This window comes from Nycticebus coucang, chromosome 1, assembly GCF_027406575.1.
Source record: "Nycticebus coucang isolate mNycCou1 chromosome 1, mNycCou1.pri, whole genome shotgun sequence".
In the NCBI taxonomy this organism is placed as follows: domain Eukaryota; kingdom Metazoa; phylum Chordata; class Mammalia; order Primates; family Lorisidae; genus Nycticebus; species Nycticebus coucang.
The window spans coordinates 111682621-111698408 of NC_069780.1; positions in this window are offsets into that span (position 1 = coordinate 111682621).

Below are 15788 nucleotides of genomic sequence, written 5' to 3' on the forward strand. Positions count from 1 at the left end.
GTCATAGCCCTCTACTCAGGATGACAGAGTGAGACTCTATCTCAAAAAAAAAAAAAGTTAATCTTATCAAAACAACACCTTCACAGAAACAACGAGATTATTATTTGACCAAATACAGTAGAACCTCCATAGTTGACCAGCTCACTACGTGGAACACTTTTTTAAGCTGACCTGATTTTGATAGCCCAGACATACACCACATGTACGTATCAGTACAGCAGGACCAGCTCCTTATGTTGACCACCTCCCTGGATTGACCTGTTTGTTGCAGTCCCTTGGATGGAACTTACAGAGGTTCTACTGTATATAGGCACCATGACCCATATACAGTTGACACATAAAATTAACCATCATGCCAACCAAAAGCCCTGGTTTCTGGGAGACTTACCTCTCCATGCAACTCCATTCCTTACCCTTTCAGAGCTAAATGGTTATGGATCTGGCTATCAGGAGCCTTAGGACAGGCACTTTTCTAAGGACAGGTAGCTTTTCCTAACCTTGCTGACACCTTTTATTGACCAATCCTCTATTATCCAACTTGATTATGGTGATACACTGCCCAAGTGCACAATCTTAGGCAATAGTTGCCTGCCTTTGAACTTGTTGTAAATGGAGTCTTCTTGTTGGCTGGGAATAAATGAATGCATATAATTAATTCATGTACATAAATGCCTACTTAAAAACTATAATAGAAGCAAATATTCCACTTGTAGCAGCAACAAAAAATCTCTTAGAATGCAGCTATAATACATGAGGTTTGTATGAAGAAAACTTTAAACATTAGTAAGAAAAGTAATAAAAGAACTAAACAGGCACCAGGCATTCACTACTTACTCTGGTTACTATTACTGAGATAACAAAATCATTCTAAAACTCAATCTCTTACAACAGCCATTTATTTATGCTCACAAATTCTGTGGGACAGAGATTTGGACAGGACCCAGTAGGAATGGCTTGTCCATGACATCTGGGGGCTGGGGTGGGAGAACTCAAATGGCCCATGCTGGAGCTTCAATAGCTTCATGTGGCCCACCAACTTGGGCTAGAGGTGTCTGGAGGCTTCTTCACTGTCCAGTCTGGCAGCTGTCGTCAGGGACTTCTGCGGGGGCTGACCAGCCCATGCCCACCCCTGTGGCCTCCTCACAGCAATGGCAGCCTGAGGGTAGTTGGGCATCTTACATGATGGCACAGAGTTACAGAAGCCAGTGTTCCTGGGAACAGGGGAGGATTACATCACTTTTGTAACCTAGTCTCAGTCATTGTGTCACTTCACTGCATTCTGGTGGTGCAAATGAGAGACAAGCCTGCTCAGATTAATGGGAAGAGGACGTAGAGCCCATTTCTTGATGAGAGGAGCACCAAGTCCATGTCGTGGGATGAGAAATGTACACAGCATCTTTGGAGAATGCAATCTGGCACGGATGTTCTTGGATGGAACAATTTACCATCGTGTGAATGTAATCCTTTATCAGTTAGCATATAAATTCAATGTGTAAATGTCTGTACCCAACCCCAATTTATATGTAATTCTGGTCCCGTATTTTAGCTTTATTTTTTTAACTGTAATCTTTCTTAATATTGTTTTAAAAGTCAGTATTTGTTTGGATTTTTTTTAATCGTTCTTTCTCACATCCACCCTTTCTTTGGGATTTCTGTCTTCCTAAAATTCCTATTTTAGTAGTTCCTTCACTGCTGGGGCTTTAAACCAGTAAATTATTCTGATTTTTATCTGAAAAAAAAATTCATTTTACTTTTATTTTTGAATGATAGTTTAGCTGACTATGGAATTCTAAGGTTCATTAAGGTTAGTTTCCAATGCTAATTTTTTTTTTGTTGTTGTTGTTATAAAGCACTTTTGTATCAAAACACCCTCGGTATCAAAAACAATAGATTCAAAATGGTAAGGTCAAACTCTACGTTGCCCTATTATCTTATATAAGTAATTTGCTAAGACTTGTTCCTGCTAGCAGGGTTCTTATTGTCTCTTTACCTATAAGGCAGAAATATGAAACAAAAAATTAATAAAGATATACTTTTCATACACAATGTGTGCAGATATATGTGTATGTATATATCTGTGTGTGTGCGCACGTATATGTATGTGTGTTTGTGTGTGTGTGTATGTATATATCTGTATGTGTGTGTGCATGTATTTATCTGTATGTGTGTTTGTGTGTGTGTGTGCGTGTATATATCTGTATGTGTGTTTGTGTGTGTGTGTGTGCATGTATATATCTGTATGTGTGTGTGTGCATGTATATAGCTGTATGTGTGTTTGTGTGTGTGTGTGCATGTATATATCTGTGTGTGTGTGCATGTATATATCTGTATGTGTGTTTGTGTGTGTGTGCATGTATATATCTGTATGTGTGTTTGTGTGTGTGTGCATGTATATATCTGTGTGTGTGTTTGTGTGTGCATGTATTTATCTGTATGTGTGTTTTTGTGTGTGCATGTATATATCTATGTGCATGTATATAGCTGTATGTGTGTTTGTGTGTGTGTGCATGTAGATATCTGTATGTGTGTTTGTGTGTGTGCATGTATATATCTGTATGTGTTTGTGTGCATGTATATATCTGTATGTGTTTGTGTGCATGTATATAGCTGTATGTGTGTTTGTGTGTGTGTGCATGTATATATCTGTATGTGTGTGTGCATGTATTTATCTGTATGTGTGTTTGTGTTTGTGTGCATGTATTTATCTGTACGTGTGTGTGCATGTATTTATCTGTATGTGTGTTTGTGTCTGTGTGCATGTACATATCTGTATGTGTGTGTGCATGTATATATCTGTATGTGTGTTTGTGTGTGTGCATGTATATATCTGTATGTGTGTTTGTGTGCATGTGTGTGTGTGTGCATGTATATATCTGTGTGTGTGCATGTATTTATCTGTATGTGTGTTTGTGTCTGTGTGCATGTACATATCTGTATGTGTGTGTGCATGTATTTATCTGTATGTGTGTTTGTGTGTGTGTGCATGTATATATCTGTATGTGTGTGTGCATGTATTTATCTGTATGTGTTTGTGTCTGTGTGCATGTACATATCTGTATGTGTGTGTGCATGTATATAGCTGTATGTGTGTTTGTGTGTGTGCATGTATATATCTGTATGTGTGTTTGTGTGCATGTGTGTGTGTGTGCATGTATATATCTGTGTGTGTGCATGTATTTATCTGTATGTGTGTTTTTGTCTGTGTGCATGTATATATCTGTATGTGTGTGTGCATGTATTTATCTGTATGTGTGTTTGTGTCTGTGTGCATGTACATATCTGTATGTGTGTGTGCATGTATATATCTGTATGTGTGTTTGTGTGTGTGTACATGTATAGATCTGTATGTGTGTGTACATGTATATATCTGTACATGTGTGTGCATGTATTTGTGTGTTTGTGTGTGTGTGCATGTATATATCTGTATATGTGTGTGTGTGCATGTATATAGCTGTATGTGTGTGGGGGGCGGTATAAAACAAAATAAATACTGTTGCGAGTTTGGATGGTGCACCTAGAGTGTGTGTTTAGAGAGGACTGAGAAGGAGAGAGATTGCCCTTTTTTTCCAAGCACTGAAATAAATATTAGAAGTTAAGAATTTATTTAAGAGACACATTTCCTCAGGACCCCTTGAGGACATGTGCTCTGGGCTGATAACACGCATTTGGCTCAGAATAAATCTGTTTAAATTATTTTACAGAGTTTGTTTTTGTCTTTTATTTTATTAATAAGATGGCTCCCAACACAGGGCTCAGGGAAGACTCAGGGCCTCCTGAAATAGCCGTCAGAACTGAGTGCCAGGTACCAGCACCGATTGCCCTGGGCCCCCAGACTACACCCTCCTCCTGAAGTGGAATTGGTAAAGTTCTCCTGAGCCCCAGGCCTCACCGTCTTTGTTGACGGTCCTGGTTTATTCTGAGCGGGTTCTTTCCCTAGAAGTTGCTGTGGGGGATCCTAATTTTGATTTGGAGGTGCATTCTAAAGGGTCTTCTCCATTGCCTCCTCCTCCCCAAATTAATCTCAGCTTATTTTGCAGAAGAAAAAACCAAACTGTCCTTTTAGCAGACAATTGAGAGAGTTCCTCTGCTCTGAAGAGAAAGGGCATTTTACTCCTGCTGGACAAAAGGCACTCCTGGGTGACGAGGGTCCCAAGTGGGAGTATCTGGGATGACTCCCCAAGACACAGAGTGGCCCTACAAAGAACCCCCCAACAAAATTAATTAAAAGAAGACTCTTCCAGGAAATGAGCTGACCTCTCAGTGTTGTGAGCCCCTCCGCGGTGATAGAGCCCTAAAGAGTAAAACAGACCCGTAGATGGAGGGGACGCAGTGGAGAAGCGCTGGCTCTGATCCACTGTTACAGAGCCTAGTACAGTTCAGTTGTTCCTTTAAAGAAAAATGGAAAAACATTTTTCTCCACTTGGCATCTTTACGTATTTATAAATACCATATGAAGTAAGGACTCCATATTTTGTTAAATATGTTACAAATGCTGGTTTCCCCTATTTAGTTTTAACTTTCTTTTCCCCAAATAATAAAAAATAATATCCAGAAATATAGTCTGATTTAATCATATGAAAAAGCATCAGATTTAATACAAATGGTGCTTTTTAGTAAATTTTGAAGAAATAAATAAAGTGTGTGCCATAGGAGTGGAGTGCTGAGCTCCCCAGGAGAGTTTCTGCCCTGTCTGTCCAGCAGACACGGGAGCAGGGGCAGCGGTTTGTGCCTGTAAACTCAACCACTCAGGAGGCTGAGGTGGGAGGATCTCTTGAGGCCAGAAGTTGGAGACTGGTCAAGGTAACAGAATGAGACCCTATCTCTAAAAAAAAAAAAAAAATTAAATATAAGATGTCTAAGAGTGGTAAATTCTTGAGTCAGACAGACATGGTTCTTACCTCATTTTGCCTCATTTCTGCCCTTCTGCAGCTAGGTATTGGGGAAAGTGACTTAATGCCTTTGAATGTCTCTGTAAATCGGAGATGCTCGGACCTCCCAGAGTTAGTGCCTGGAGGTGCTCAGCAAATTGTCTGTATGTAGCAGTCCATGCTTTGACAGGTAGTTCTATATTGGATGCGTATCCTTTTTTCTTTTCTTTTCTTTTTTTTTTTTTGAGACAGAGTCTCACTCTGTGCCCTTGGTAGAGTTCTGTGGTATCACAACTCACAGCAACCTCCAACTCCTGGGCTCAAGAGATCCTCCTGCCTCAGCCTCCTAAGTAGCTGGGACTTCAGGTGCCTGCCAACCACACCCAGCTAACTTTTTTATTTTTAGTAGAGACCAGGTCTGGCTATTGCTCAGGCTGGTCTAGAATTCTTGGAGCTCAAGTGACCCACCACGCCTGGCCCAAAAAGCTTATTCTTAAATATGAGGAAAAACTAGTTCTAGAGCCCCAGAGTGGGCTGAATTTCTCTACCAAACTTTTAATGATAAAATGAAATATAGATTTAGATATAGATACATCTGTTTTGGTTTTGCCATATTTCTTTTTTTTTAGAACACATAGGTTTTATTGTCACGTTTTACACTGCTTAAAGAGAATGTGTGGTTTTTTTCCCCCTACAGACTTTGTTGATTAAAAGCAAGTACTTTGTGTTCTTAAGTTTTCCCTTGAGAATCTTGGCATCTTGAAATGGAGTTACTAGTACAGCTTAAAATGGAGCAAGCTACTGAACAACCTTGTAAGGATTTAAATAGACTCCATTAACTTTAGTTAAGTAAAAGTAACATCATGAAGTGCCCATGAACAGCCCATGGCTGTTGTTGCTGGGTTTTTCCCCTGAAACATGACTGAAATAGGAATCTAGTTTTGCTGTTGCTGTGTATTGCCATCAGAATGAAAAGCACGTGAGTCTGTCAAGCTTCCTGACGTGATTATTTCATGGCGTCTACTCCTCCTGGCAATTCCTGACGTGAACGTTTCCTGGCACCTGCACCTCCTGGCCATCTTTGCAGCAGGGCGTTTTCTCAGCCTGCAGAAGTTCCCTCAGACACTAATCTGATCCAGTTTACAAAGATCTTCCACATTTTGTCTGAGCACACAGGATTTTACCATTTTCAAGAAATTAACTACAGGCCTTTTGGAGGGGACACCCAGCTTATTAATATTTTTTTTTTGGCAACTGGCCTAATGCTATTTTTTTCCTAAACAGACACGTCCTCATTGTCTACCCCACATCAGAGTATCATAAACTTTTACTTGAGCAGAAATGAAGTTCAATGCTAACATTTGTATGCTGCCAGAATAGAAATCATTCATGATGTTTTAGCTAAAATGTTCTTGAAAATAATGGGATAAAAATATTTTTATTCAAAACATAGAAGTTCTTTTTGTTAGAACAATTGTTAATTAGTTTATTCTCCCATTACCTAGGTTATTCAGGCCCTTTTGAGGAAGCAGCTGCCTAAGGAAGGTGTCTTATAGGCTAGGAGGGTGTTACTCACTAAATAACAGTGAGATTAACTGTGCCTCAGGGCCCACCGGCCTGAGAAGGTTAGACACAGACCTTGACACCAGAGAATTAATGCAGTTCCCACAAGTTTTTGCCTTATATCAAGAGGCCAAGTGATCCAGGAATTAGAATTCTAGAATTGTAGAATTTCAGGATTATTAAGGACTTTAGAAATCATAACTCACATTTTACTGTTAAAGAACTTTGGGAACAGTGACTGACTGGTTGAAGGTCTCCAAAGAATCTGGCCCAATATGTTTAAAAATGTAAAATATATACAAGTTCCTTGTTAATTAAATATTTTTAAAATCTTTACAACTTTGGCTATATTTGGCTATTTGAACATTAGGCATTAGGAACTGTCAGTAAACTGTAAACTATTATACAACAATTATTTTTTAAAAACTCCTGACATGCAGAGTCTTCACATCATATAGTAAACTAGAATGAGGAAAAGGAAAATATTTTTTAAAATAGGAGTGAAAGGTCACAGGATGCTATACAGGTGATAACGTGTATGCAGAACCACACATGCACATCCAACGCACAGAAATGGGTACAAATCGCCCTGATGAAATCTGAATCAACTCAGTGGATTATGCCAATGTCAAGTTTCTGGTTTTAGTATTGTAATTATAATTATAAAAGACATAATTATTGGGGGAAGTGGGTGAAGGGACAGGACCATTTTACTATTTTTAAAACTTCCTGTGTATGTAACTATTTTGCTAGAATGAAAATTTTTTAAAATATAGATAGCTACAATGAAACTGCTTCATCAACCTAAGTAGATATTTATAAACTATAAGTGGATAGAACTTAATATAAAAATAATTATGAGAACTTGGTTTAGTTTTTATCCCTTTGACCATTTCTTGTGGCTCTCTAGCTGTTAATTTTCCTTTCTTTTCTTTTTTTAATTTTTTTTGTAGAGACAGAGTCTCACTGTACCGCCCTCGGGTAGAGTGCCGTGGTGTCACACGGCTCACAGCAACCTCTAACTCTTGCCTCAGCCTCCCGAGCAGCTGGGACTACCGGCGCCCGCCACAACGCCCGGCTATTTTTTTGTTGCAGTTTGGCCGGGGCTGGGTTCGAACCCGCCACCCTCGGCATATGGAGCCGGCGCCCTACTCACTGAGCCACAGGCGCTGCCCTCCAGCTGTTAATTTTCACAGAAGTTTTCTCTTCTTGACTCTCTTGTTAGAAAACTGATTGATATTCATGATTGCAGGGGCCAGCGCTAGGCTGCAGGCCCAGACCTTTCTGTCTGGCCCAGATATCTCCTTTAAATGCCAACTCTCCTAGATTATTCTTGCTAGAGCCCAGCGTGGTCTCTAACACCAGGTGGGCTCTTAGAAAATGTTACATGAATGAATGAATAAATGACTTTCCAAATACCTGTACTTGCGAATTTCACAGTTACCTAAATTCAAAACACAGAAAAACAAAAGTAACATTTCCTCCCACCTACTTTCACCACATGCCCACTTTTTCACTCTACCAAATTTTTTATTTATTCTATTTCTATTATTCTCCCATCTAACCAAGCCTTTAAAAATTTAAAGCCTTTGACTTTTCCTTCCCCTTTATGTACCACATACACCTGAGCAATCACATCTTCCCTTCATTTTCTTCTCAAACTCCCTTGCATGTGTGTGTCCCTTCTGTTTCATTCCCATGGCTACCACTTTAGCCACATTTTGTTACTAGGATGTTTTTAATTTTTCTCCCTATTCCTACTCTGGCTTCACCTTCGATCTATTTTGCATGCTAATGCTTAGTAAATTTTCCTAATGTGCTGTTTTTTACAGATTACAACCTCAGATCATGATGATGCTAATCATTAATGCCATTTCTCAAGCACTTGCTGCACGCCCAGCCCGGTGTCACTGAGCACACACCGTCTCATCTGCTCTTTGCAACACCCCTGTGAAGTGGGCACCTTTAACTCAGGAGTCCTACAGATGAGGAAACCAAGGTTCCAAGAAATTAACAATGTATCACACTGTTTAAGTAGTAGAGCTAGGATATGAGCTCAGGTTAGCTTGGTTCCAAACGTTGTGAACTACCACTCTCTTAAATAAAACTACTTCTTTTTCATTATTGAAATAGACCCACCAGACTCTCAGCCTGGGGTGCTCAGTAAGTGGGAGTTCTTGTGAGCGCGTCAGTAAAGAACTGAGTTGAGCAGGTGCGTGCTGAGAGCAACCATGGCCCTTCTCCCATTGACCTTTAAACCAACCTGGTCAAACTGTTCCAGTAGGTTGATTTTATACTTTTGTCAATGCTCTCAGGTAATAATGGTCTTTTTTAAGTGATGGAGTCCAGATCGGCATAATAAACCAAACTCTATCTCATTCTGTTTAATCCTTCCCTTTCTGAGTTGAGTTTTGTCCAGGCGTGGACGCCTGCATTCAGGGGAGGGGCTCTGGTCAGTGCTCTTCCTCTCCTGATTTTCCCTTTCCGAGTTGAGTTTTGTCCAGGCGTGGACACCTGCATTCAGGGGAGGGTCTCTGGTCAGTGCTCTTCTCTCTTGATTTTCTTTCTCCCCCTTCAGTTGCTGCTTTGGGCCTTGTCACAAGGCTGAGTACTAACTGCTACAGGATCACAGCCAGCTGCTGGGATGCCACTGCTTTGGGCCTTTTCAAAGCCACAAGAAAGAAGGAGAAAAGGTAAGATGGAAAAGCTCTCATTTAACTGCATAGTTACGACTGGCATTGGTGCCCTCGGGAGTGACAAACTGCCAAGGTGACTCTTTGTCCAGTGGAATCAGCCAGGATCCTCCTGCTGAGTTCCTTCTAGGTGACAATACTGGCTCCTGCCCCTCCGCACCCGCCCACCCTGGGCACACTGCTTCTCTAGGCTGGTTCCCTTCACATGCGCCCATGTCGCATCGAGTCCATGGCTTGCTCTCAGCTTAGCTTCCCTCACTTCATTCTTGAGCACACGTGCTCATTTCATCCCAGCCCCGCTGCCTTCACTTACTTTCCTTATACACCATTCCTCCTCTCCGCCAGTCTCAATGTGACTCCCAGATAATCTCAATGCACAGCTTTTTCCATCAGTCAAACTTTTCCTGATTTATTCCTTCCTATGGCAAGTTTTCCCTAAACTGGAGTCCTAAGCAACCTGACCTATACCAAAAAAGAAAAAAGGAGTTTTACTTAAGTACATATATTAAATATGGACCCATGAGTACATGTCACTTTAACATTCCATATAATTAAACACAAAGTACACATGGTCACGTCTTCTGCATGCTGAAATTCATGATCGCCTAAAGAAAAAGCACTTGTATAATTGAGCAGTAAGTTGCTTTTTTTCATGAAATGTCATTTTCACTTGAATGATAGAAAAAGTATGATTATACACTGTAGAATTTGGCAGATGTTTCCTCAAGTGTAGAAGAAATAAGTCTGTCATTTCAAGGAAAGCAATTGACAATGTTTATTGCCAGTGATAAGTATGAGCTTTAAAGCAAAAAAATAGAATTTGAGAGAACTTGCATCCACCGCTGTGAGCTTGAGAGCTTGTGGTGGTTTTGCAGATATGTCTGCACATTTTTGGTTCGCTCCCTCAAGAGGTAGAGGTGAGCTTCCTTCCGCCATCATGGACTTGACTGCCTCTAGTGACTAGAACGTGGCTGGAATGATGGGCTGTCCCACTGAGATTAGGTCATAAAATGTCCATGCTCCCATCCTCGGTGGGTGTGCTCTCTCTCATCACTCACAGTGGAACAGTCTTCCAGATTGTGAGGTGATCTTTGCAGAAAGACGCTAGCTGAAGACACCCTCAGGCAGCCTATGGAAAGCCATTTGGCGAGGAATTGAGGCTTGCTGGCAACCATGTAACTGAACTTCAAGGTAGATGGCCTGCATCCTGCCAAAAGACACACCAAGGAGCTTGGAAGTGGACTATCTCCCTCAAGCCTTAAGATGACTGCAGTGCAGCCAACAGATTGACTGAAATCTACTGGAAGACTTTGAGCCAGAACCACCAAACCAAACCACTTCTGAATTCCTGACCCAAAGAAATTGTGAGATAATAAAAGTTTGTTGTTTTAAGTTGCTGAATTTGGGATAATTTACTATGCAACAATAGATAATTAATATAACATGTCTGTAAAACTTCGAGACTTTACTTGTGAGAGCAGTGGTGATATTAACAAGGTTTTTTAAAATTGGGGGAACAGTTGTTATATAATAAAACATGTCAATAGAAAATCTGCATAACTCAGAGAACCAGTATTATCCAAATAATCGATACATCATATTACAAAATCATGCTTTAGCAAAAGAACCACTCAGAAGGCAAAACAGATCTATGAATTTTAATGTAACAGAGTATAAAAAGTTCACTGATACAATGTCTGCATTGCAGGTAACTTTTAAGCAACTACCACCTTATTCAGTGCTGGTATAGGATTAAAGAATATCCATAGTTAATCTGGAAAAACTATTAAAGTACTCCTTTTTTTTGTTTTTTTACAACTACACATCAGTGTGAGGCAGGATTTTCTATTCGTGTATTTCAGCTGGAACAATATACCTCAACAGATTAAATTCAGAAGCAGATATGAGAAGCCAGATATCTTCAATGAAATTAGATGTTAAAGCAGTGTTTTTCAACCTTTTAAATCTCGTGGCGTTCTCGGACCTATAGTTAAACTTCCACGGCACACTTAAATTATGTTGATTTCCCCCCCCACCCCGAAAAAAAAAGAGAGTAGGCTCGGCCCTGGTAGCTCAAGCAGCTAAGGCACCAGCCACATACACAAGAGCTGGCAGGTTTGAATCCAGCCCGGGCCTGCCAAACAACAATGACAACTACAACCAGAAAATAGCTGGGCATTGTGGCGGGCACCTATAGTCCCAGCTACTTGGGAGGCTGAGCCAAGAGAATCGCTTGAGCTCAGGAGTTGGAGGTTGCTGTGAGATGTGATACCACAGCACTCTACCCAGGGCGACAGCTTGAGGCTGTCTCAAAAAAACAAACAAACAAAAAAAAAGAATATACTTAACTGTGCTTTGAACTTCTTTCGAAAACAATTGATTAATGATCTTTAAACATGTTCATGGCACACCTAAGATCCTCTCAGTGCGCACCAGTTGAAAATCAATGTGTTAAAGAGATTTGCAAAAAAGGAAAACAATATCACTCAGCTTACTACATTTTACTTTTTGGAAAGACACTTTTCTGGGAGACTAAGGCTGGTGCATTGCCTGAGCTCATGAGTTCAAGACCTGCCCGAGCCAGAGTGAGACCTTGTCTCTACAAACAACCGGGCATTGTGACGGGCACCTGTAGTCCCAGCTACTCAGGAGGCTGAGACAAGAGATTTGCTTGAGCCCAAGAGTGTGAGGTTGTTGTGAGCTATGACAGCACAGCACTCTACCGAGGGCAACAAAATTAGACTCTGTCTCCAAACAAAAAAGAAAAGAAAAAGACACTTCTAGTCCCAGCTACTCTGGAGGCTGAGGCAAGAGAATTGCCTAAGCCCAGGAGTTGGATGTTGCTGTGAGCTGTGTGACACCATGGTGGCACTCTACCGAGGGTGATAAAGTGAGACTCTGTCTCTACAAAAAAAATAAAAAAGAAGAAAGAAAAAAGATAAAGACACTTCTTTTTTTGTAGAAAATGTTATTGTTATTTTTAAATGAATTGTATGAATATTGGTTATATTGTGATGCAACAAGTTACCCCAGGATTTAGCAGTTTCAGAGTATCTATCTCCAGCTTCTGTGGGTCAGGCATCTGCAGCTTAGTTGGTTTTCTGCCATAGGGTCTCTCACAGAGCTACAGTCAAGTGGCCCTGGGCTGCCTGGATGGGGGAGGCTCCACTTTCGAGCTCACTTCTGTGGCTATTGAAGACCCAGTTCCTCCTCACTGCTGCTGGCCAGAGGCGCTAGCTTCCTGCCACATGGGCCTCTCCACAGGGCTACTCATGGCATGGCAGCTGGCTTCCCAAAGAGAGAAAGGGGGGATTTAGAGAGGGAAAGAGCAAGCAAGACAGAGGCCAGCGTTTGTGTAACCTGATCTCAGAAGTGACACTTCAGTATTTGCTGTGTTATGTTTTAGGAAAGGAGTCAGTAAGTCCAGCCAACACTCAAGGGAATGAATACAAAGACACGAATACCATGTCAGGTGGTACCAGAAGCTACTTAGGATATGAATTAATAAGTGTTTTATACATTTCTCAGGATTAATTTCTAATAAAGTAATCAGCAATCGGTATTATTCACATCAACAAAAGCTATTTGGGGTTCTCAATAATATGTAAGAGTGTGTACAGGCTTTTAAGACTAAAATTTTAGAGAGCTACTACTATTCTATTAATATTGACTATATGTGGCAAAACCGCAGCACATTATTCAAGAGTTCAAAATATTTGTCTTATTATTGTTCATAGCTATTAATAAAAACTTTGCACCCTCCCCATAGCATTTTATAATAGCTTTAGAAGACAGCAATGTATTTTGAAATACAATACATTTGGCTCACACCTGCAATCCCAGCACTCTGGGAGGCTGATGCAGGTGAATTGCCTGAGCTCAGGCGTTCAAGACCAGCCTGAGCAAGAGCAAAACTCAGTCTCTACTAAAAATAGAAAAACTAGCCAGGCCTTGTGGTGCATGCCTATAGTCCCAGCTACTTGGGAGCTGAAGCAAGAGGATGGCTTGAGCCCAAGAGTTTTAGGTTGCTGTGAGCTATGATGCCACAGCACTCTACCAAAGGCGACAAAGTGAGACTCTGTCTCAAACAACAACAGCAACAACAAAGAAATACAATAGGTTTTGGGTGGCGCCTGTGGCTCAGTGGGTAGGGCGCCAGCCCCATATACCGAGGGTGGAGGGTTCGAACCCGGCCCCGGCCAAACTGCAACAACAACAAAAAAATAGCTGGACAATCGCCTAAGCCCAAGAGTTGGAGGTTGCTGTGAGCTGTGGTGCCATGGCACTCCACCGAGGGCAATAAAGTAAGACTCTCTCTCTAAAAAAACAAACAACAGAAAACAATAGGTTTTATCACATGTATGTATCCAGCAGGTGTGGTATTAAGACTTCCAACTATTGGCAGGCGGAGTGGCTCACACCTATAATCCCAACACTCTGGGAGACTGAAGCAGGAGGATCCCGTGAGCTCAAATTTGAGACTAGCCTGAGCAAGAATGAGGCCCATCTCTACTAAAAATAGAAAACTACCCAGGTATGGTGGTGGGCGCCTATAGTCCCAGCTACTCAGGAGGCTCAGGCAGGAGGATCACTTGTGCCCAGGAATTTGAGGTTGCTGTGAGTGAGGCTGAGGCCATGGCAAAGACTACTCTACTGTTTGTCTATACTATATATACAGATTAAATATGCTGCATATTTAGTGTATTTATCACATATCTGAAAATACTTCATTAAAAAAATTAAAAAACATGGGCAGCGCCTGTGGCTGAAAGGGGTAGGGCGCCGGCCCCATGTGCCAGAGGTGGCAGGTTCAAACCCAGCCCTGGCCAAAAACTGCCAAAAAAAAAACAATTAAAAAACATTTATCCTATATATTAAATGCTTAGATTATTAGCGTCCAATAATTGGAGATTTTGTTTTATTATTACTTTGTTGGATTGGTTTATTGTGTAGATTCCTCCAGTGCCCTTTCTGGGCTAAGCAGCACCAGAGTTGTTGACAACTGATGATTAAGAATTGTCCTGCCCTTCCTGGTAAGAAGGGGAGGGCAGACAGCTCTTCTCATGTCTGCTTCTTTTTAATCACTTTCAGCTCAAAATAATTCTTATGTCAAAGTGGTGTATTTTGAGGTGGCAATATTCTGCTGTCCATCACATGTAAGAATTATTTTTGTGCAAAGTAATTTAGAAGTCCCCAAGATGACTCGTTGGTATTTGCTGAAAATAAATTTAGTCTCATGGCAAATGGAGACACATTTGCACGTGATGAACTGCGTCCTGTCTGGGTTTCGTCAGCTTGCCTTCAGTGTTGGGTCCAAAGAAAGGTGGATGCATTCTGGTCCTTTACCATTTTTATATTTTGCACTGTTAAGAAAACATTGCAGTATTCTTTTTTATAATTATGTAAAATTACACGGCATAACCGTTTTCTTTTTCTTTATGTTAGAACATCACTGATTTGACCAAGGAGGTTTGCTATACACTCTGTGACCATAGGTGAAGGGATGGAAATAGAAAATCTATATTTTAGGTCATGCTTTATGGAGGTTGCAGCACAAATAGATAAATTTAAGACTGCTAACTAAAGACCATAACAATATATGAGCTATGAATACTTATATATTTGTGATATTTACTTACGTATTTTTCTTGCAATACTTCAACTATAGATCGTCTGTTCCAACATGTATCAGGAGATATTTAGCTGCCTAAAAACCTTCACTGCACAGTGATGACTACAGATTGATAAGTGAGATGTATAAAAAGAAAAATGTTAGTTTAAAACATAGATTTATAACTTATAAAATTTTCTAAGGCTAAAAAATTTCTATGTTTTAATCAGATGACTATTTTATATCATAAACAGTTAATTTTATCAAGTGTTACAGAATGCAGATGTGAAACATTCACCTCACAATCTAAGCAAGTTAATGTTTTTTTATAGTTTTTTAAAATAGCTTTACCACATATACGTGTATTTCTACCATATTGTTTAGTTTTAAGTGTTTTTGAATGTTACATAAGTAGAATCTTCCTGTGCTTTTTTTTCTGCATCTTGCTTTATTCAAAATTATTACATCTCTGAAATTTATTTATGATATTGCCTGTAACTATAATACTTTTGTTTTTAATGCTGTACAGTAACTATTATGGATGTATTGTAATTTATTTGTTAATTCTACAGTTGATGGGTGTTTGTTATTTACAATTTCTTGATTAGTATAGCAATGAATATTGTAGCACGATAATTCTATGGCTTTTAAAAAGACATCAGGGCTTGGCACCTGTAGCTTGGCACTCTGTAGAACCAGAGCTGGCGGGTTCGAACCCAGCCCAGGCCTGCCAAACAAAAATGACAACTACAACTAAAAAATAGCCAGGCATTGTGGTGGGCACCTGTAGTCCCGGCTGCTTGGGAGGCTGAGGCAAGAGAATCACTTAAGCCCAAGAGTTGGAGGTTGCTGTTAGCTGTGACACCACAGCACTCTACTGAGGGCAACATAGTGAGACTCTGTCTCAAAAAGGAAAAAAAAAACATCAGGAATAAATAATTCCACAACTGAGTTCTACTTAGCAGTTTTTAAGTATATAAATTATATCTCTGTTTTTAAAAAAGGAAAAGAAAAAGGAATTTGAAATAATTCTTGTGTTATTGTTCCAGACAC